The 22,362-nt window shown below is 40.6% G+C and overlaps 2 long non-coding RNA genes across 2 annotated transcripts in view; both read right to left on the reverse strand.

The window, feature by feature from the left end:
* LOC117936915 overlaps positions 1 to 22,362 on the reverse strand; it is a 672,281-nt gene that overhangs the window by 432,703 nt on the left and 217,216 nt on the right. The gene's annotated exons all lie outside the window — the stretch shown is intronic.
* LOC117936911 lies at positions 13,442 to 22,066 on the reverse strand. Its single transcript, XR_004655054.1, has 4 exons — positions 22,056 to 22,066; positions 16,158 to 16,164; positions 15,155 to 15,159; positions 13,442 to 13,626 (listed from the first exon to the last, which is right to left on the reverse strand). It is a non-coding gene; the product is annotated as an uncharacterized LOC117936911 (long non-coding RNA).

Here is a 22,362-nt window from a genome sequence, read left to right on the forward strand (position 1 = left end):
GACATTCTGGGGCTTTAGTCCGTTGATGCACTCTTTAACAGTTGGGAAATCATATTAGTGTTTGCGCTAAGCCTCACTGATTATGAAATCACAGAGGATTATAGAAAAGTGTTCATTAGAATGTCAGTAAATGTTAATTGCATCCAGTGGGAAGAGATATATTGGATGGAGACAATACTATAAATGCAGTCCATAAAACAATGACATACACCCTCTGACAGAGCTCATAACCAACACAGTATATCAATTTATTGATCCATCGATAGCCCAATCCCCATGCCACTTCAATTTACTAGATTGTACATCACGTTTACACACAAAAAGGTATAAGGCAGGTTTAAAGGCGCATGCACACACACAGACACACACTTTATGTCTGTCTCTCTCGCATACAGGCAGACAGGATTGACTAGCATATTTCACCAGGAGAGGGGGAAAATGCTCTATAACAGAAATGTCAAGGTGTTTTAAGGAAGAAAAATGCTGTGGCACACAACACCTATTGATGAAATCTGACCTTGAGTTCTTTTTCCATTTTTTTCCAATGAGAATAATGAATCGTGCTGGGTCAGGAGAAGAAAAAAAAGAGGCAAAGGGGAAAAAAAGCAAATTGAGGAAGCATGAGGAACAATTTTTATGGTTATTACAATCAGCGTGACAGCAGCGAGGAATAGAAAAATGAGTTTTAAATGTGACACTGTGTGCATGAGTCACTGGATAACACTGAGAGGCATCTAACAACTAACACAGATCATTCTCTGTTTATAATAACTCTTACTAATTACTTCTCAGGATCGATAAAAACCTGCAAATTGAATGGAACTACTCTTTTAGCACAATTTATAGGGAGAAAAAAAGTGTTTGTGTGTGTGTGTGTGTGTGTAGTGGAGGCAGTGGTGGGAGGAGTTCAACTGAGTTGAGAAATGAGAATGTGTTTGATAATTTAGCCAACGCACACAGTAATTGACCTAGCAGGGGAAGTTTCAGAGAGTGAAATAAGAGTTTTAAAGAAATGAAAATAGACCAAAATTGGAGTTAATCACGTACTGATCCCCTTGAGGACATTTTACATTCATAAATTTATTGTGAGCAGTTCTTTACAGCAGCTCAAAGCATCAGATATATTCTTACATCTGTGTCTGTTTCCCTATTGACTGCATTCAAACATGACCGACCCACAAAGGAATGAGTTATGATGAATATGCAAAATTTGGCTGGATAGAACATAGACACAAGACACGTAATGTACTCTGGTGGAAAAATTCTGTTAAGTCTGTCTTCAGAGCCAAATCTGCTGCATCATCATGTTCATTATCTAGATTCAGCATTCATGAGTCACTCCTCCTCTCTTGTGATGGGTTTCCACACTATATGCAAAATGACATATGAATGTTGTAATGTTGACAACCCTGTCTCCTACAAATTGCTTACCTAGGTCCTTACCTAGGTACTCTCAGGACACACCCTCATACTCTGCTTCTGACTGGCTAGTAGTCCTTACCTAGGTACTCTCAGGGAACGCCCTCATACTCTGCTTCTGACTGGCTAGTAGTCCTTACCTAGGTACTGTCAGGACACGCGCTCATACTCTGCTTCTGACTGGCTAGTAGTCCTTACCTAGGTACTGTCAGGACACACCCTCACACTCTGCTTCTGACTGGCTAGTAGTCCTTACCTAGGTACTGTCAGGACACACCCTCATACTCTGCTTCTGACTGGCTAGTAGTCCTTACCTAGGTACTGTCAGGACACACCCTCATACTCTGCTTCTGAATTGCTAATAGTCCTTACCTAGGTACTGTCAGGACACGCCCTCATACTCTGCTTCTGACTGGCTAGTAGTCCTTACCTAGCTACTGAGCATGTGCGACTCTCAACAAAGATGGAACAGAAGTGAGATGTAACTCTGTAGCTAAAACAGAGAGTTCTACACAAAGGGTGAAAATAGGAGCTGCAGCAATGTGCAATACAACAAATATATGGTGTTTGTTAAAATTAAATAACATAAACCTATTCTGATACAACCTCTAAATACAATTATGAACCTGAAATTGAGCAGAATATGAGCTTACTTTAAAGATTAACTTAAAGCATTATTTTCCAATGGTACAGCTTAACCACATGTGGAAATCCATTCTCTGGTCTCATAATAAATGTAGACCCTCCCACACTAGGAAAACGTTACCAGGAAACAATCCAGGCAGCAGTTAGGTTTCTATTTAAAGCATACCTGGGACAACACACTAGTAGTATAAAATGTCATTACTAGGAGATATAATTGGCTTTATTCACAACTGAGCTGTGTAGAACAATATGTAGAAATAAAATTGTGTACAATGGGCAGATTTCCAGAGCATGTTATACAGAAATCAAGTTATCAAATACCCGATTTATCAATGTTGCTTAAATGATAGTTATAAAAAGAATCTTGTAAATAAAACATTGCCATTAATCAGTCCTCCTGCTCACTGATTTGCCATATCGCCTACAACAGCCGGAAACATTACAACCTCAATGAAAAACAACACGTCACATTGCACACATCTGTCCTAAATGTGATCAGTGTAAACGTCTCTACACTAAGCTTTTTATTCAAAATATATATATTTTTAGAATTTTCAAATGAGTTTGGTAAACTGTTGGTAAGAAAAAGAAGGACTGGTGATCGTCATGGCGAAGCGGAGGTTGAATCCAACGAGAGAGGAAGGGAGGCGGGTATTTTGTCTCCTGTATGTGAAAAGTGAACACGCCTAGCAGGAGTTATTTCATTTCTGTAGGTTGTTTATAATAAAGTACTTTACTCCATGTATCACAGGCAGGTAGCCTAGTAGAGGTGACACAGGAAAGTATGGAAAGAGAAGTTAGAGGACAGGAAAAGGAGGAGGAGAGGCTAAAAGTATTGAACCATTTTAACCATAATTCAAAATCAACCCTTGTGTTGTCTTCCCATCAACCATGAAAAAAAAACATTTTGGTCACTTTTTTTCAACATTATTATTGCTTTTTCTAGCATTATTTTCACTTTTTCATTGTTGTGGGTGCTTTTATATTGCCTTTTTTGTTGACATATTCAGCGCTTATATCCACAGCCCATTTTTAGCCCAAAAAACGGGTCAAATCTGACCCAAGGACAGCATGAGGGTTAACTTTGAATCACTTTGATGCTAATTTAACTTTACGAGCCGACTGCATCTCCATCATTACTCCTGTTGTCGGGGAGATAAAAAACATAGACTGTGTAAAATAGGTTTTAATGCTCTCCCTTCTCTTCAATGATACTCATGCCACGATACGATATTATTGTGATTTTAAACGTTTTGCAATATTCTTAAAAACAAGTTGGTAATGTCATTTTGTTTTGTTACGTCATGGTTCATGTGTGTAATACACATTACACTTTGTGAGAAAAAGACAGTGGCAGAGAATTGTGCTATCAATTCTAAGCTAATTCTAATTCTAAAAATCTTGATTCATGTTTTTCCCTGATTTGTGCCGGCCTGGTGTACACGATACAGATCTTCACACAGGATGCAGACATTTAGCATTGACAGTGTACAGTAGGGCTGCCACTCGCGCTAGTCTTCGGGGTAAAATCATTCCACTACGTCAAGTCATCCTTTCCCTCTGTGAAAATATCAGCGACAGGGTTACAGGCAGTTCGTTTCCATGGTACAGGCATCTTAGGGTTGTTCTGAGTGAGACGGAGGTACCGCAGCTGCCCAGAGGAGGAAAGGCTCTGCCCACATAGGCACATCGATAACGGTCTCTTCTGTCTTCTGCTTAGAAGTGCAAAATTCACAGCTTACAGAAACTTAATGCAATATAGTCTCCGGCTTTTGCTTGATAAAAAAAGACAAGAATTGTTTAAGCTATTTTATTGATCTGCCCCTTAGCAAAATGCTCTGAACGAATTTAAGTTGGGCTTGTTATTGTGAAGGTTAGAGATAGAAGAAGTGAATAAGCTGCTGCTGTCACTATGGGAGTTAGTAAAAGTCTTTGGGACCAGAGGTGGGTAGAGTAGCCAAAAAATATACTCAAGTAAAAGTACTGTCACTTCAATATAATATGACTTAAGTAAAAGTAAAAATTAGTCATCCAAATAATTACTTGAGTAAGAGTAAAAAAGTGCTTGGTGAAAAAACTACTCAAGTACTTATTTCTTCACACAAGCATCAATCAGACAGACAATAGTACAAAATAATCATCTCTAGGCAAATTATTGTTCATCCAATCAATAAATAAATTTGGGACACATTAATGTATTAATTAAAAAAATAGCTTACAGATCAAGCTTGGATGGATACTGTATATATGCTGTATCTATATAGGAAATGTTCAAAACGTATGGAACCTAAAAGACAAACATTCGCCTGTCCACAGCAAAAACAAAATAAATTTTGACTGGTGAAACACAGTCAGGTGGTAGAGCCTTTGGCGCCTACCATGAACGCCTGTCAACCTCAACATCTCATCAAAACCCCTTTCAAAATCCTGGTAGGTCAATAAAGCCTGGCTTGATACTAAATACCTGAAAAAAGGAACTAATACCTGACTGTTAGTAATTAACGGCCAAATCCGATTTGACTGACAGAATTCTGAGCCCGGTCCATCTCTAGTTTACAGTGTATGTGTAAGGAGCTTTAGTGTGATGAAGCAGTGGAAGAAAAAAAATCCACACAATTCCTCATTCTATTTTAAGGGCAACGCTGAGTTCTCATCTACTATCTTATATTGTTGGCATCTATCTCTCTGTTTCTTATCATTCCTCTGTTTGTCTCTTGTCTCTGGTTTGGAATCCCATCCAGTACCTCTCTCCCAGAAACTCCATGACATGCCTTACCGATTGCCCATTCTCCGTTCTTCCTCCTGCTCCTTCCCCAGGACCAACTCGCTCTACCCTAACCCACATGCAGTTCCTACCTGTTGGCCCGCAGTTTACCCTTTGTCCCTCTTCTGTCTGGCATCCAACCTCTTTCCCTTCTTTCCCTCGAAATCTTCTTCCCCCACGGGAATGGGGCCCTACCTCATGAAAGAGTCATCAGCGGGGCACAGCTCTTAATAACAGCTAATCTGTTTAAGCAGCCGCTAAAAAGGTCATGGCACGGCTAGTGAGGGACAGAAGGGAGGGAAAAGGAATGGTGTGGAATAAAGGGATTTAGAAAAAAGAACAAGAGGCCACGACAATAGACAGAAAGGGGGGTAGCTGGAGTGGATTTGCTTATATAGGACATATACAGTATTTTCTCTTAAAAAAGTTAGACACACAAATGAAGCATCAAACTGGTAAACTGTGTATTGGTGCAAAAGGATAACAGAATGTGTTTATAGTGCTACTTCCAAGTACTTGATCTCAACTAAAGTCTCCTGAATCCAGTTTTCGTTCAATGAGAGAGTGATTTGTGAACACTCTCAGCCATCAGATCCTATTATGGCCCCTGCAAATTCTCTCATAATGACTGTAAGGAGGCATCAAATGGTAAAATCAATCATAGATCTATACACTTATTGAGAAGCCATCAGAGGCAGAGAGGGAAGTGAAGGGGGAGGATCAATACAACATAGAAACAGTGAAAGACGCATTCTATGGGAAGATGGCAGAGGGCTGCTGGCTAGCTCAGTTGAATGGCCGGAGCTGGAGATTAACAGTAGTGGAGCTAATGATGAGATGGACCTCTACTGTTGCAACACAGGCTCAATCAATACTCTCCAAAATGAAAGGGCTGAGTGTGTGTGCCTAAGATGATTGCTTGCTTCCAAACACCGTGATGTAATGCAATGTACCATTGGCCCTGTTGTACAGGTACACAACGTTTCTCTTAGGGAGGCCAATGATTAGTCGAGAATCAGTTAGTTGTGGTTACCAAATAGATTACCAACTACACAGGAGACCTATGATGTGCAATCTACACTGTGAGAATAAGAACAGGCATCACTGTGCTGAAATGCAATAACAACCTCAAACTAGGACACATATTAAAAATACATAAACATATCCTTCATTTCAGCCATCATGGTTCGGTATGACTGCAGGACAAAGGAGGGAAAAGCAAAACAAAAATGCAGAAGGCAATTTCTTTTTATTGTGCATGTGTCAGGCTGTCAGTCTAACTACTTGCAAGCTGCAATCGCCTGAAGTGTGTAAAGGCAGATGTAAACAGTGAACAGTGAGTACCCCACATCATATCCAGACTCCACTTATGAGACAACTTATAAGACAATCAGCTATAAAACTCATAAAAAAGCATATCTGTTCCCTGCAAAAACTAACTAAATAAATGACCTGATTAATGCAACGTTAAACACGACGTCTCCTAGCCATTTTTCAGCACAGAAAGCTGCTCCCTGCCTGGCTGCAGCTAATATAGTTAGCCTGAAGAAACAAGGCGTCCGTCCCAACTAACGTTACGGTTCAAAGCCGCGAAGCTGGCTGCAGTCTGTGTCCAATATAACGTAATTTACACTGATTTAAGTGTTCTTGGACACTTGTTCCTTGTTCTCCGGGTGATAGCATTGGATCCACGTTAGCCTATTAGAACTTCCATCAGTCATCAAACTAATTCATTAATTTCCCTTCTGTCTTCTTGCAAACCATCTTAAATTGCAAAGAAAATAGATAAATTCAATACACCACATTTGTCTTGGCCCTGAACTTGTGAAAGGACACTGAACTGAATTCTATTTTCCATATGACAGAAATTACAGGTTACCCTTGAAAATTAGTCTGCCCACATCACAGAATATACCCCTATATTCTATATATATAGAAAAATACCCCAGTGAACCTCTGAGACACAGGCATTCACACCCACCCATTCAATCGCACAAAAACACACACACACACACACACACACACACACGGTCCACTCACACTACCTTTTTAAAATTCTTCAGAGCAGGTGGACTTCCCACTTCCCAACACAAAACTAAAAGACAAAAAGCCACTTCAGAACTCAACGACTCCTAGCCCCCTATGGGACTTAGCGGATTAGTTAGGAGTGAGGGAGCGAGGAGAGAGAGAAAGACTCAGGAGTGAAAGACATAAAGGAGAAAAGTAAGAGAGAGAGAGAGGGATTGGCTCCCCCATTCTATTCCCATTGTGGGCCATTGGCCGTGCCGTCTGAATAGCTATGCTAATAGGCAACTGAAAGTGCGAAGAGATAACACAAAACCCACTTGACTTCCTGACACCTACTTAAGTGAGGCCACAGCGTTTTCCATGGCTAGTTGTTATTCATGGGGCCTGAATGTAGCCTGTCTGTCAGCCTTAGTGTGGATGGCTATTTTGTCTTCGGAGTGAAATCGGCGGGCACAGAGCAGGTTTGCTTCTTTGCGGGTTACTGTTACAATTGGTCGCTTAAGTATTAATTATCATTTAAATGCTTGTAGAAATGGAGAGGGTCTTTTTGAAGATGGGTGTGCAGATTAAGGTCTTTAGCTTGATCTTTGGCAAGAGGTCGGGAACTGCTGAGATTTAAACCTCCAGCAGCTGCAGGGTTCCAACAAATAAATGAATTTAACATTAGATGTCCATAGTACCACTATGTCTCACCATCGCTACCCACATGGAGAGCAGCAGTCGATGGTCAAGGACATCACTTGGAATATCATTTACCGCTTCCCAAAAACACCTAAAAGAAAAGGGACACAAGCTAACACTCCAACACAAGGCCATGAATGGAAAATTAAAATGAGCCTTCATAAAAGCTAAAGATATATAAGTAACAACCCAACTCTAGATACACACACACATGCAGACAAACATCCAAAGGCCCTGCGGGGTGTTACCATGGTGAAAAACATTTTCAATGACATACGAAATCTACTTTAGAAGCTATTCATGGTGAGTAATCTGTCATTTACTTTTACTTATTTATTTTATTAGTTTACAACAAAACACTCTTTTGCATTTCAGGATTTAGACTTTACAAAATTAAATTAAATTAAATTAAAATACTTTTTAAGCCCTTTTTTTCATATTCAAGGACCGGAGCAGTTATGTCATATTTGTGCCACATTTCTGAACAAGCGGTGGGAGACTTGGGGCACAGAAACATCATTTGCAAGGACATGAACTATATTTTAAAGAGAAATGATGCGCAAGCAAACAGCAAAATCTATTCTGTGCTCAAATTAATTTGCTTGTCAAAGGTGGGGCCCCATTTCTGTTAAAGGCAAAATATGTGTCAAACCATCCTGAATGAAGTGCTGTGGTGCCACAAGCGTCCCCGCCTACAGACTAAAGAAAAAAATCTTTGTTTAGTACTCATCCTCGCATAAATTCCACTATAAATAAATGTATATTTTTTAGTTTTTAAAATTTTTCAATGAAAATGAGAATAATGATACAAAAATGATCATTTCCTATAATCAACGCAACGCTACGTCAACGCTGCACTTCAGGCTCAGAAGCTATCGTTAGGTTAATAGTAGCATGATGCTGGTTGTCTTGCAATGGCATTAACTATACTAAGAAAACTGTAGAACACGGGTGGGAAATTCATTTTCCCATGGGGCCACATGAGAAACCGGGACACGGAACAATAGGCTAAACTCAATTCTGCTCAGTACTCATTATATTTCATTATAAAAAGCAGTACATTTTAAGGTATTTGATAAGCTGTGACTGGTAGGGCACATCTGTTCTGATTAGGACATGAAAAAAGTAAAGCCGACACAGTACAAAATGCAATTATGTCACTATTTAATCAACATCCACCAATGCAATTGTGACCAAAATGTGCATTTTTTTGGCAATTAAAAAAAAAACTGAATTCCTTACAAAGTGCTATTACTATTTTGTTTGTAGTCTAAATACAGAATTAGAATGATGTCACTATTTTGCATTGCATGTGCAGATGGGCCTTGCATTGAAGGTTGGTGTTTGGTTCATTCATTGGTGCAGTCACATGACCAGCAAATACAAGATCAGCCATCCAGTTTACATCTGAGAGCTCAGGGATGTCTTTGCCTTTCATATCACAAAACTCTGGAATCTCTGCTCTCAGGTGGAACTGGGCGGCCGTCACAGAGACAAGGAGAAGAGTTTTAAATGATCTGCTTTGAATGACAGAAAGCTGCTCAGATGAGATCTTAATGAGAGTGAGTTATATTACATATTCGGGATCCCCAAAATACTTCAAAAATGATCTAACAAATAAAATGAATGAGACAAGAGTACGGAGGAAAAAGTTTTGAGATTTATCAAAAAACGATTTAAATCACATCATGGCTAAACTTTCCTGTCATACCTTACGTTTTAAAATCAAAGAGCGATTTGTTGTATTTAGCAAAATACTAAGCAGCAGTAAGGCAGAAATTAGTAGATTTAAATCTATTAATTTATCGCGAGTAATTTCTTTCATTATCACGATTCACATTCAGCTCTGATAAATACAGATGCTGCATAGTCCAGCAATATTTTCATTAGTATCTGGGATTTGGTTATTAAGTAAATAGTTATTTAATTTCTAAATGACCTGATAATGTTATCAAGTCTTTTTTTCACCTTTGTTTGACTGGTTTATAACTGAACCCAGCGCCACACAACACCACAAGTGAATTCTCAACCCACAATCACAGAAGGCTTGTATCATGCGCTATAGCTTTAATACCAAATGAGCCATCTACAGTATCACATAGTGAAAACATAACCATGTCTATTGTTTTCTTAATGAACATTGTTTTCTTAATGAACATTAAGAAAACAGCCATTGCACAGCTTCAGATAAAAGCATGAGGACAGGTTAAGCCACACTCGAGACAGGGTAACACAAACTCAGTGCTTCATTTTAGACATAGTGAGTCAGGAACCTTCTATTTGGGCCAATATGATAATAACCTTCAGAGTAAACATGTGCATACACCGTAATTCCTCAAATAAATCACAGGGTCTTTACCTGAACTGCACAAGGTGAGCAGCATAATCCAGAAAAAAAGAACGAATATATTGTTGAATCTGTTAAATTAAATTGGTAGAAATGTACAGTACGATTAACATGAATACACATTGTATGAAAGGCATTTAGGAGATTAACCACGCTAATTTCCCCCCCTTTATTTTTCCGTGTTAATCCCACCCCCGGCCACTATCACAGAACTGGCGTTTGACTACCAGCTTTTATTTGAGAATTTACAATTAAACAATTAAGACAATTTCAACAGGCTAGCATTGTTCAGTCCCCCGTTCAGTCCCCCACCCGTCCCCGCTCCTTTTAACTACTTTTTGATGCCGGGCTCATTAAGGTGAGGAAGAAAATAAAGGGAGAGAAAGAGCAAGGGAGCGTGAGACTACAACGCATCAGAACGGTTTAAAAGCTGAACAATAATAATGAGTTGTTCAAACTTTGGTCAAAATACAACAGCCTTAATATGATTCATTTGAATTTCAAGGACTTTATAAGTACTTTTTTCTTTGCAGCTCGGGCATTGTGTGCCTAATCCAAATTTAAATGAACTTTTCACAGCCTCAAACCTCCTTTGAATTCTGTCTGTTTTTAAAACATCCAACTCTTTCCAGTGTGCGGGACGTTAGTTTTAATGAGGAAGAGTTCTGATATGTAGCGGAAGAGGTAATCCTCATGTGTACATGGTGTATAGACAGCAAAGAGAGTGACATGGCGTGGACAGTTGAGTTGATTAAAGGCGATGTGATGGTTCCTGATTAAAGTGTAGTAAGTTTTGTCCCATATCTTTCAGGCTATGACAGCTTAAGATGGCAGCTCACTGCCATGGAGTGGAAGATCACACCAATCACAGGGAGCAGTAATGAGAGGAGCCCCCTTCTTGGCACCGATTGAAGCTGGTGAAAATATATTTCTTTTCAGCCTTGCAAGTCATACACTAGAGTTGTGTTTGATCAACATTCAAACAGCTTCTTCCTTCTATACACATTAGGCTGGAATCAATGATTGGTGTCACACAGCTTTTTAGAACAGCAGAAAGAAGAAAAATCGCAAGCGTTTAAATTCCATGTGGCCAACTTTCGAGATCTTTCATTTGGCATTGAGGCACTAAAATGTTATTCCAATTTTGTTTTTCAGTGACAGTATTCCATTGCTTCTGGGCATCTTGTTCAAAAGCCCCCTGTAAATGAAAGAAATTGCATCAGCCAAATCTCTCCACTGAAGTAGAATCACTTAAATGCTATTGCTCTTCACGTCCCAAATTGGGTTGTCATTTTGCCCTCAATCACAGCATTGCTTTGATGCCAGCCCTTTTGTTCAGAGGTCACAAAAAGACAACAAAATAAGATTTCCATTCTTTTTGGATTTTAGATTCCTTCTCTAAGTCTGGATTTGGGAAAAAAGTCATTATTTTATTCTATGTGTAAATTGCGCCGACAATTACTGGGCGGAAATCTGTGTCTAGGAGAACAAAACTAGCACGCCGTCATTTTATAATGGAGGCAATTTGCATTTGCTTTCACTAAGGCTGCTGTGTCGAGCCCCTTTAAATCAAAGGTTGATTAATGCGTCCAAACACAAGCTATTAACAGCTGTTCAGGTGGCTTTTTGAAAGTGAGTGTGAGTGTGTGTGTATGTGTGTGTGTGTGTGTGAAGGTTGGGAGTTCGATCCCAGGCCCTGCAGTCCCACGTCAAAGTGTCCTTGGGCAAGACACTGAACCCCAAGTTGCTGCTCCTTCGAGGTGTAAATGTGTGTCAGTGTTTATCTGAGGAGCAGGTGGCACCTTGTACGGCAGCCTCGGCCACAGTGTGTGAATGGTTCCTGTACTGAGTTAAAGGGCTTTGAGTGGTTGATAGGTGCTATATAAACACACGGAATAACTGTGGTTTTTTTATAGTCTTCTTGCCCTGCACTGGTCAGTTGATCTATTTCTGTGAGACAGGGTTACATTCAAAATGACTCCTTGTTTGTGAGCCACTATTACTAGTTCTACACATTCCGATCTATTCCTGTATCCTAGTGTCCACTTCACGCTGACTCTGCCCTGAAGGACTCCCTGAGAATAGTTAAATACATTCAAACACTTTCATGCATAAATACCAACCTATCAAACATTAATTAGGCTGCCACTGAACAAAAAGGGTATCTATACATTGTTGACTTTTAGTTATTCAAAGGAAGTGATTTGCTGAAAGCTAGAATCAATAGTGATTCAAAGGGACTTAGATTATTTTTTCTGGAGATTAGGAGGGTTTTCACGATTCAATGTTGATTTTGTGGGCTCAGGATCGGATTAAAAAATTGATTTGATTCAAAAACTATTGTCAAGTAGAAAAAAAAGATTCACAGTATGTAAATGCAGTTACTTGTTCCATGGCATTACAAAACCAAAAAAAGATGATGAATCGATTTGTGGAATTGTATGAATGGATTTTGAATCTGTAGAGTTTGAATCGATTCATGAGCGTGAATGGAGACCCCTGGACACCCCTACTGGAGATGGATTGGTTAAGTGCTATTGAGCCTCAACCCTACTTGAGACAAGTTTGAGACGCATGGGGGTGTTTCAAATGTCTAATGGAAGATGTGAACTTTAGTCCATCCCAAGAGGATCCACAAACATTCTAAATAAATGAATGTATATACTGTACTGTATATAACATACACAAGGTCAACAGGCCCGAAAAGATTCAGACGTAAGCCATATGTGTCTCATCTCTACTTTTCTAATGAGGATCAAATGTTCTTAGTTTTTTTTTTAATGTTATTTAGCAGAAAACAAGGAAGCTACTGGGGCATTTTGATAGGCGGTTTGATTATGGTGTAGTTCACTTGGGATTTCAAAGTAAGAGAAAAAATAGAAGAGTTCAAAGAAAACGTTTCCATTGTAAAGAAAACTACATTGTCTTTCTCCCATCTACAGTGAAATTGTATATGACAACCAACTGAATATTACTTTTCAGCACCCCCCCCCTTCGAGCATGTTTTAACTCTTATGAGCTCGTTATAACTCCAAGAAGTACAACCTCATCCGTGAGTGTCCCTTCCAGTGTTATATTAGTTTTACGTTTTCATTATTTTGGAACCATTTCATTGCTAACATCAGCTATCAGGTTCCCAAACAAATGCAAGCTAATGTTAGTAAAGTATCAGTGCTCTCGTTATTCTGTATGTTGTACAAGATTAATAGTGTAAGGCGATGTTTACAGTGTAGGCTAGGGCTGGGCAATATATCAATATTATATCAATTTCGAGATATCATATCTCATAATCATTTCCCTGCTTTCCATCTTGGAAAAGCCACTCCAATGTTAACTTTGGTCTTGTTGCTTCGCCTATCACGTTGTCCTTTTAACTCTCTGTTTAACGTCCTTGGCGATTCCTTGGCGTGATGCTCCATCATCAACAGGCTTTTCACATCTGCACGCAGTCCTAAGTAATCTCTCTCTGGCATTCATCACGGTGCCACTGAGTGTAAAAGCAGAAAAGGCGTAGATGTGTCTCCCTCTGGCTAACGTATTTTAAAGATGGAGGTACAACATGTTTGCCGCCATTTGAGCTCGCTCGCTCGTAGGTATTCTAAATGATTCTGAATGGCTGATTCTACGCTTACGAGAATAGTTTGATTAATCGGTGGAAGTAATTACACATGAATAAGCACATATTTGGGAAAGAACAAAGGGGTTTTGGCTAAGAATCAACTCAAAACATTACACAATGGAGCTATGCCTTTCAGTATCACTGATCAGAGTGTCTCTGTATTTAAAACGGAAATTCAGATTGAGAATACCCTCCACTGAACATGAACTCCCTTAATCAAATTTTTCTCCACCATGCTACTCTTGTCTGCATAACAGTACCTCATAAGAAGGAACTCAAAGATAAAACTTTAAAATGAAATATTATAATAAGAAATTAACAGATCATCAATCAATCATTTGCTCACGTGCAAGCCATTGACAAATTGGAGCATGTTTTTTTTTTTAGAACTGAGTCTGACAAATTAAATTATTTTCATGCCTTGATAGTGACAGGGGAGATGCTAAGGCTGTTTAGCTTGACCATCAATCACACAACCTCTGACACAGAGGGTAAATCCATCAAAAAGATGCCCGGGAGTAAACCAATGTGCGGCCTAACTTTTTTTTGCCTTTCGCCATTTTCAAACAGCTGAGAAGTCTGAATATCACTGCGACTTGTAGGGAAAATGCATATGACGACCCACAGCGAGAGAGAGAGAGAGAGATGCATGGTGACAGAGGGTTGGAGGAAGGGTTGGAGAGCGCAGGAGGGTAGGTAGAGGAGAGGAGAGGAGAAATGGAAACGGAGCCACAGCACAATGGAACTATATAAATCTAAGCAAGTGCATTTGATCATGGGCTTTAGACAGAAACAGGGATAGAAGAATGGGGTGGCGGGAGCGGATGTGAAGGTGAGGAAGTGTAACACCATGATGTGACTTGCTGCAGACGTTTTGTGATTTTGTGCACGTCCAGAACGCTGACTCTTTGTCATGCCAAAGTACAGCGGTGGCAAGGGTGTAGCGCTATGATATTTCCAGCTCTGTGGTGACACATGTACTGGCTCCAGGCCATGCAGGTTTAGTTAGAGCCTGATTCATGGTCATGATGTAGTGTCTCATGCAGTGATAGCTTTGAGACATATGAGCTGGTATTTCCAGTGCCAGACATTGGCCCGCCATTTCCTCGGCCGGATTAAAAACCATTCCCGAAGGAGAACTCTGGATTGATTGTCTTCTTGGCTTTAGGAGCAGGTCTAAACCATTGCTGTCACACCAATGCCTAACATGCTCGCTGACAAAGAATCCAACTAGGGGAACATAAAAAAACGAATAGCTGTCATTAGATTTTTTGCGGATTTTTGAGTTCTGGCCTCTGTTGTGCATAAGTAATTGTCAGAGTCAAAACAGAACCAAGTCAGATAGGAGCGACATTTAAAAGAAAGTAAATAGCAGTTCTTTAGTTCAAAGGTAAAGGCAACAAAGCGCAATTCAGTTAAATTCCTCATTATACTTTTTACATTCACAGAAAAGTAATGCTTGTTATTAGAGTTGAAAAACACTGATTTTACACATGAATGTCAGTTTAATTGTCACTAAGCTGTGAAAGCAGTTGTCAAATGTTGTTTGTAGCATTAGCAGGAGCTTGGTAATGTTCAGAGTTGGACAGGCAGCTGCGTGTGAGAGACAAAATAGGGAGAGGCAAGGAACGTGCGCCTGCACCTACACAACCTTTGCTGTCCTCGGTAAGCCCATCCTGCTTAGGTGTAGGCCTTCCTTTAGCCCTTGGGATGTCCTTCCGGGTCTAAACCAACACTTTTTTGTCATACGGCGTTTTTTGTTGCTTACTTTCCACCAGTACCGTATACACACCCCAATACCCAACTTATTACTGCTAGCTTTGTAATTATTTTTGGAACCGATGGCCAGTAAACCTTGTTTTCTATGAAATAATATTGTTTAAAAAAATGTTCTGTTTAAAAAAAAGCAGGAATTATTTGAACTAATAAGATCAGAGGATGTCAGTTTAATCTGGCCAATGCAATAAAATTGAACGAAAAACCCCAAAGTCAACGAAATAGCGAGCTGATCCTAACCCTTGTGTTGTCTTTCCGTCAACCATGCAAAAATACAAATATGTTTCGGTATTAGTTTGGCTTTTTCCCAAAATTGTTGTCACTATTTCAATGTTGAAAGTGTTTCTTTTATATTTTTATTGTTGAAATTTTAAGTGCTTATTTAAATGGCTCATTTTTTGGGCCAAAAAAAAAATCTAAAAACGGGTCAAATTTGACCCAAGGACAACGTGAGGGTTAAGGAAAACATCCATCCATGTTATTCATTGAGCAATTATGTAGAAAAACACTCACATTTCTGTTATAGGAGCTTTGAAATTTTGAAAATTGCGTCAAATTGCACCCGAAGACAACTGGGGGGTTAGTAACTTTCTCTTTCTTGCTTACAAAATGGTCGCCTCAAAAAGAAGAAGCCTTTGAAGTAGATTGGCAACACGATCAGCAGCAGCTTTGACTGCTGCGCCCATCGCGTTTTCCATCAGCAGAGTAGCTTAATTTGCTCACAACCCACTAAACGCTCAAGCTCAAAGTTGAGGAAGACACTATACCAGGGCCGATGTTACGGGCACTAGACCTGCACGATTCAGGGAAAAGTTTAATCATGATCATCATCATGATTCTCGATGAATCATCGTTTTTTCCTCCAAGGGTCTTGCTACATTATTTCTATTGCGAGGCTATAATTTAATCCGACTGTCACACTGCAACAAGCGCCTTTAGCTCATTTGCAAACCTACCCAGTTTTTGAAAGTCTGAACATTTATCTGCCAGTTTGTTTGCCCTAACCTGATGATATTTCCAAGAACATTTTTGAAAAATGGGTTCCCTGTTATTTTGATGATCCTTATTATTATTTTTTTTTTTTACGGATTTACCTTGAAGGGACTGAAGGGACATGTTTGTTGGCTAATATTCCATACCATGTCCCATTCAAAGCCACATTCCAAGCCATATGTTATCCTCTCTTATCCTCCCTACGAATCATCTCTGACTTCCTTTTGATAATTTGTGTTTTGCAACCGTTATAGATGTTTAGGAAATCCTGTCTGCTGTTAATTAAGTTTTTTCGTGTATTCTTACAATGTTGAGAGAGGGCAAGAAGGACGGAGTGTGGGGAATAAAGGGAGACAGAGAACAGAGCAGTGAAGGATGACACAAGTTCTGGGGCGGCACAGGTGTTGAGAATGAGGTAGGCTGTCTGAGCTGGAGCTTGTATGAAATTACATTGTTGAGCGACAAACAAAACACACACACACGCACACACACACCTTCGTGCATGCCAATTCAGATATAATGCACGGATGTCCTCTACGTTTCATCATCAAAGCTCTATCAGGCTGCGCAGGGTCTGAAGGGGAGAATATGAACCGGATAAAACAAATCGTTTGATGTGTGAAAGACAGACACTCCAGCTCCAAAGTACTTAAGCTTCTCCTCCCAACGGACTGACAAGGGAGGAGGGTAGGAGCGAGGAATGAGTGCTCCTCTCTTCCCTCCCCTATTCCGCTCATCACAGAGTTTCCAAACCGTTGCGTCAGTGTTTATGCAAGGTCCCAGTTTCAGCAAGAGCAATGTCAATTAAATAAATAAAGTCAATATTGACAGATGTTTTCAAAGGTGTGGTGGCGTGGTGAGAGAGGGATGGAGGAGACAGTGAGGGAATGAGGAATGGAGCGAACATGAAATCTGATGAGCTAGTAAGTGTACATTTAAGCATGTAGGTAGGCGTGTGTGTGCGGGTGTGTGTCTGTTGCACCATGGCATGTTTGGCACTGGTTTGATGTCATAAATGTGTTGTATTTGTTCCATCCACAATTTCCAAGATACTTTTGTTAAGCTTTTGATACACTCAGCAACAGTATGGGGCCAAAATACCCCCCTCTGTTGAAATATGGGTTTCAACAGCCATTATTCACCATCTTGTAAAGTGAAACAGATGGCAGATCCAGTTTCTTTGTAGATATTAAAATATTCACCAAGCTGCCATTAATTCTTTGATTGTCTGGGTTGACAAAGGCCTTTTAACTGTGGTTAATTTCCCTTCAAAGAAGTGGGAGCGTCCCAATGAGTTATGACCATGAATATGCCTCCTTTACCAAGTCTTTTAAGATGAAAGGGCCTCTGCTCCCGTGTCAAACACCCAGCACACCTGACCCTTTTCAAGTGCAGAACGGCTTTTTGATATTAAATTGAATAATTCTTGTAGATTAACCCGTTTTGAAGGTATTCAAATGTAAAAACCATAATCATTTGATGATCGCTGAAATGTGTTGAAACACCATGTCATGAATTTTCATCCAGTTCACTTGCCCTCTCCTGTATGTAATACTGGTTTTGTTCAGGGTTCCTGGTTTCCCCATCTGGCAAAGTCACAAGGAAACTTCATTATGGGCCATCAATGAAATTCACAAGCAATATTACCATATCTGCAAACACTTGCTAATGATGACCATAGGACCGGAAAGATGAAGCGATGAGATGAGCTTTGTTGGGGGGTTATGAGCATGTTGACCAGATGCCAAGCCACCTGCTACTAGACGTCAGCAAGAAAACAAGACAGCATACGCTGCAACAAACGAGAGGAAAAAGATCCCCCAGTCTGGTCTCGTTATGATCAAAAAATACCGGAAGCAACCAAATCACCCAATAGTCAAAACATTTACACATTCAAGTCACTTTTTCCTAAAAACTTGCATTTCATGTCAGGCGTTGGAGCCCTGCACCAGGTAATTAAGCCTTCATCGATCTGTGAAAGGTACTGGGGAGCCTTCATCAAGAAGGATTAGCGAGTGGCTCAGATGTCAGTGACAGATATGATGAAAGGGTTCTCCCACCTGGCTGTATGCTGCTTTCTCCATTTGTTACCATCTCTCTGTACGTGACGATGATCCCCTTAACATCTGGTATTAAAGAGCAATGTGGTTTCTGGATAGGTTAATGTGGATAACTGATCATAGGCTGTTGCATTGTATTAGTAAGTAGTGTTGTTATTTCCATTCTGCCTACCTATACTTAAAAAGAGAAAGGCCGACCAGGGGACTGGCCAACAAACATGGTACCTCCCAGGTGGGAGGTAGAGATGCAGAACATGCATCTATTGCTAGGACTCATGAGGCGTGATCATGTGACAGATGAACATGGCTGAAGGCAACCTTAGGCCTTTTTTCTGTACCTTTGCCAACTCGTTTATTTATTGCTAGTAGTAGGGATGTACTTCCCCTGTCAGTCACGTGACTTTCACATTGCACGGAGTAGCAGTTTACCATGAACCCCCGAGGCCACACTGCCTTTGTTTGTAAAGAGAAAATGGGCAGAGTTGACACAGTGAAGGAGGAAGGGACAGTCTGTAGCGGCAAAGTAAGGGGTCTTTCAACTTGTTGGGATGAGAATGTGGCAGGTCTGTACAGACTGCATTTACACACGGAGATACAATACATAGATGGAAATGTGATCCAGACCATCACCAGATGTGGCTACATGTTGTAGATTAAATTCCAATATGTGTCTTTGCCAAGTACATCCTACACAGCCTCCCGGCGTGTTCATATAGAGGCAGCCAGCCAGCCTCTAGTTTCTCGCAAGGGTGAATCTTGCACGTTCGCATTGAGATTGTAGTTTCCATTCTCAGCCCCATATTTCTTTTCACGTTGTCATTGTACAGGTGGACCACAAAAGCATTTAATTTACTGAGCGGTATGTGTCCAGTATGAATCATTTTTCTTATTCAGGTCTTGTATTGGGGAGCTTTTTTCCCATCTTCTTTGCTTGTTTTTTTGTTCTCTACAAATTATAACCGTTGTCAACTTTCACACATCATGCTTTTGTCTCTGAGTAGAAGTGAGCAGCACTAGCACGTGAACAGCCACACAAAAAAAGTGACTCAAGAAACAAATCCAAATTCAGCACTAATGCTTGTAGTGTGAACGTAGTCTCAGTCTCCCGGCCTCCATCTGAACAGCTATCTCCCATACGCTGATGACCCGGGTCGGCTCATTTATCCCATTCAGGAAGCAAGAGATTGATTGTGCCTGTGCCATCGCTGTAATTATACTGTCATCACTTAATCAACCTTATTGGATTCCTCAAACGGTCGCAGTCCCTGAGGCCTGAGCTGGGAGAAAGATTGACTTTTTTGGACAGAAAGAGAATGAGAGAAAGAGTGAGAAAGAGAAGGAGAGAGATAGAGAGTGAGAGAGAGAGAGAGAGAGAAAGAAAGAAAGAGAGACCAAATTAAGCATGGAGTCATTTGAGAGGCCAATCAGTGGGGTAATGACAGAGAGACATCAAATAAGGAGACAATGGGGGTGAAGGAGTGCTACAGTTACAAGAGGATGTCAAAGATGAGTATATGGGATCTGTAAAGTGGACCAGAGAGGGGCAAAGAGAGATGGTGGGGAATCAGGTGGGAGGGTGCGGACATAGACGCTGAGTGATTGCTTCCTCAAGTCTGTGTCTTCCATGCTAGAGAGGAGGTAACAAATAGTTAGGGTGTCACATGCAAAAGCAGTTTAATAATTCATCGGGGGGCTGGGCAGAGAGGGCTGCTTTGAAGAGCGGGGCACAGATGGCCATCAGAGTGAAAGAAGGACACCCACACACCCACACACACACGCATGCACACGCACAGACAAAAAAATGCCTGTATTGGAGACTGGCTCATCACCTGGGTGCACACCATATGCCACGGTGGCTAACAACCTGCTCCACAAGCCCATGCTGAGAAATGCATACAAACACATATGGTTGTGCACGCACACAAATCTCTCTCTATTTTATAACTGTTCCACTTTACAACCCCCCCAAAAAAGATCCATTCTTGCATACTGATGTGCAATTGCATTTATGAAGATAAGAAATACCCAGCTGATAGAAATGCCTTGAGGAGTGTCCTCACCTACACACTGAGCCACATCAGTGCACACATACCCAAAGTCAAACACTGGGAACCCAAAACAGCCAGGTATTCACACAAGGAACGTAAACTGCGCTTTCTGTCAATCCATCATTGTGTGAAATTACCCGCCGTAATGACAGCATTCCCTCTTTTGCCATTTCACATCTGACTAAGCCCAATCCAAACACTGAATCAGCTCTTAAAATCTAATGATGCAACACCTACTGTACCAACCAGAAACAGCCTTGAAGGCTGCCATCTTGTTAGGACACCTACCTGCCCCCCGGCCACTAAAACAGCAGCCCACCTTTCATTCAATTACTGTACTGACTTTAATGGTTATGAGTTCTCCTTTTGTGCCTGGCATGCTTTCCTCCTCTCCTTGTGTGGCTTGCAGGTGATTACTTCAAAGCAATAAAAGGTCTCAATGTGGGTTCTGCAGTTTGTAGACGTACCTCAGGATTCTTTGTATGATGTGATGTCTTGGGGGATTTGGATATTACCTTTATAAAGAAAAGGGCATGAAGGAATGCCATCACAAAAGTTGTTTAAGGTTTGTCTGGCACATGTACTACCAATTTTTGCCGCTGTACAGGGTTTGTTTGTGTATCTTGCAACAAGGCTAAAGAAAGAAGAGGGGGGGGATTATAACAAAAAAGTGTTTGGCTGATGACTTACAGTATGTTGCCATGGCAGAGATGAGGGAGGAACTTTTGGTGAGAGAGAGAGGTTGAGTGGAAACCCAGGCTGACCCACCCAGTCCAGACAGAGGGGCCACATATTGATGGAACAGACCCCAGACGACAAGCACCATTACCCTGTGGATCGCAGCCGCTAAAGAGAGGGCACGGAGGAGCAGAGGTTGGTGGAGGGGTAAGAGGAGAGAAGCTGGGGGAGCAGAGGGTGAAAGGAGGGGGACATGTGGGTGAATTAAACCCAACAGCGAGGGGAAAGAGCCATACAGATGAGACAACACATCTATGTTCAGCAGAGTTGAACTACCGCAACCAATGGGAATCGGACCGGATTGGAACGCAATTTTCGGTTCCAGTTAATGTGTCGACTGAAATATTTTAACTCTAGGGCCCCAAAACGGAACATAAAATACCACACTCTCTCTTAAGTCCACCATTAGCTAGCAACCTCAAATGTCGGCTGCTTTTAAAAAGGCATATTTTCTCTCTGGACTCTCCAGTCGGACATTGAAGAATATTAACAATTCACTGTACAGGATCGCTAGTAAAAATATTGTTATTATCACCGTTAGCTAGCTAGCTTGTAGTGCATCTAAAATGCCTAAAGTGAAGCAGGTTGAATGTGTGGCTGTATTTCACAGCTAAGGATTCTGTCGTGCAAAGGGGGAAGCACGTGGAATTGATTGAAACATGCGGTGATATACTTAGATATTTAAAAAGTTATTGTTCAATATAAATCATTTTCAATTTAAAGAAAAAAAATGAGCCTGTCTTTGATGTCTTTGTTCAGTTTTTCAAGAATCGGTTTTAGGAATCGGAAATCTTCTAAAAGCACTGGTTCAGCATAGGGATCGAAAAAAACCAAACAATACCCAACTCTAATGTTCAGTGTAATCTCTGTAGTTTTGAAGCTGATTTTTAATCCAGTACAGATTTTCTCTGTTTCATGTAGGTAAGAGTGAAATAACTCTGGGTTTTGGACTGCTTGACGGGCTTAACAAGGAACCTTGGGCTCTGGGAACTAGTTGGTGTTGTTTTATTTTTTTTATTTTTTTGACTGGAGATGATCCTGAACTGACCTGATTAGATGTCATTTACAGGTGCCTTATAATAAAACTCTTTAAGCTTTAGTACCCCAGGGTCGACAACAACGTTGACTGTCAGTGTCAATGACTGGGGTTGAACAATAACTCTGGATATCATCAAAATCACAATGCTGTATGTACTGGTGCAACGTTTAAAGAGGTTGAAGGCCAGATATCAAATCAAATCAAA

The sequence above is a fragment of the Etheostoma cragini genome, chromosome 2 (assembly GCF_013103735.1).
Source record: "Etheostoma cragini isolate CJK2018 chromosome 2, CSU_Ecrag_1.0, whole genome shotgun sequence".
Classification (NCBI taxonomy): Eukaryota; Metazoa; Chordata; class Actinopteri; order Perciformes; family Percidae; genus Etheostoma; species Etheostoma cragini.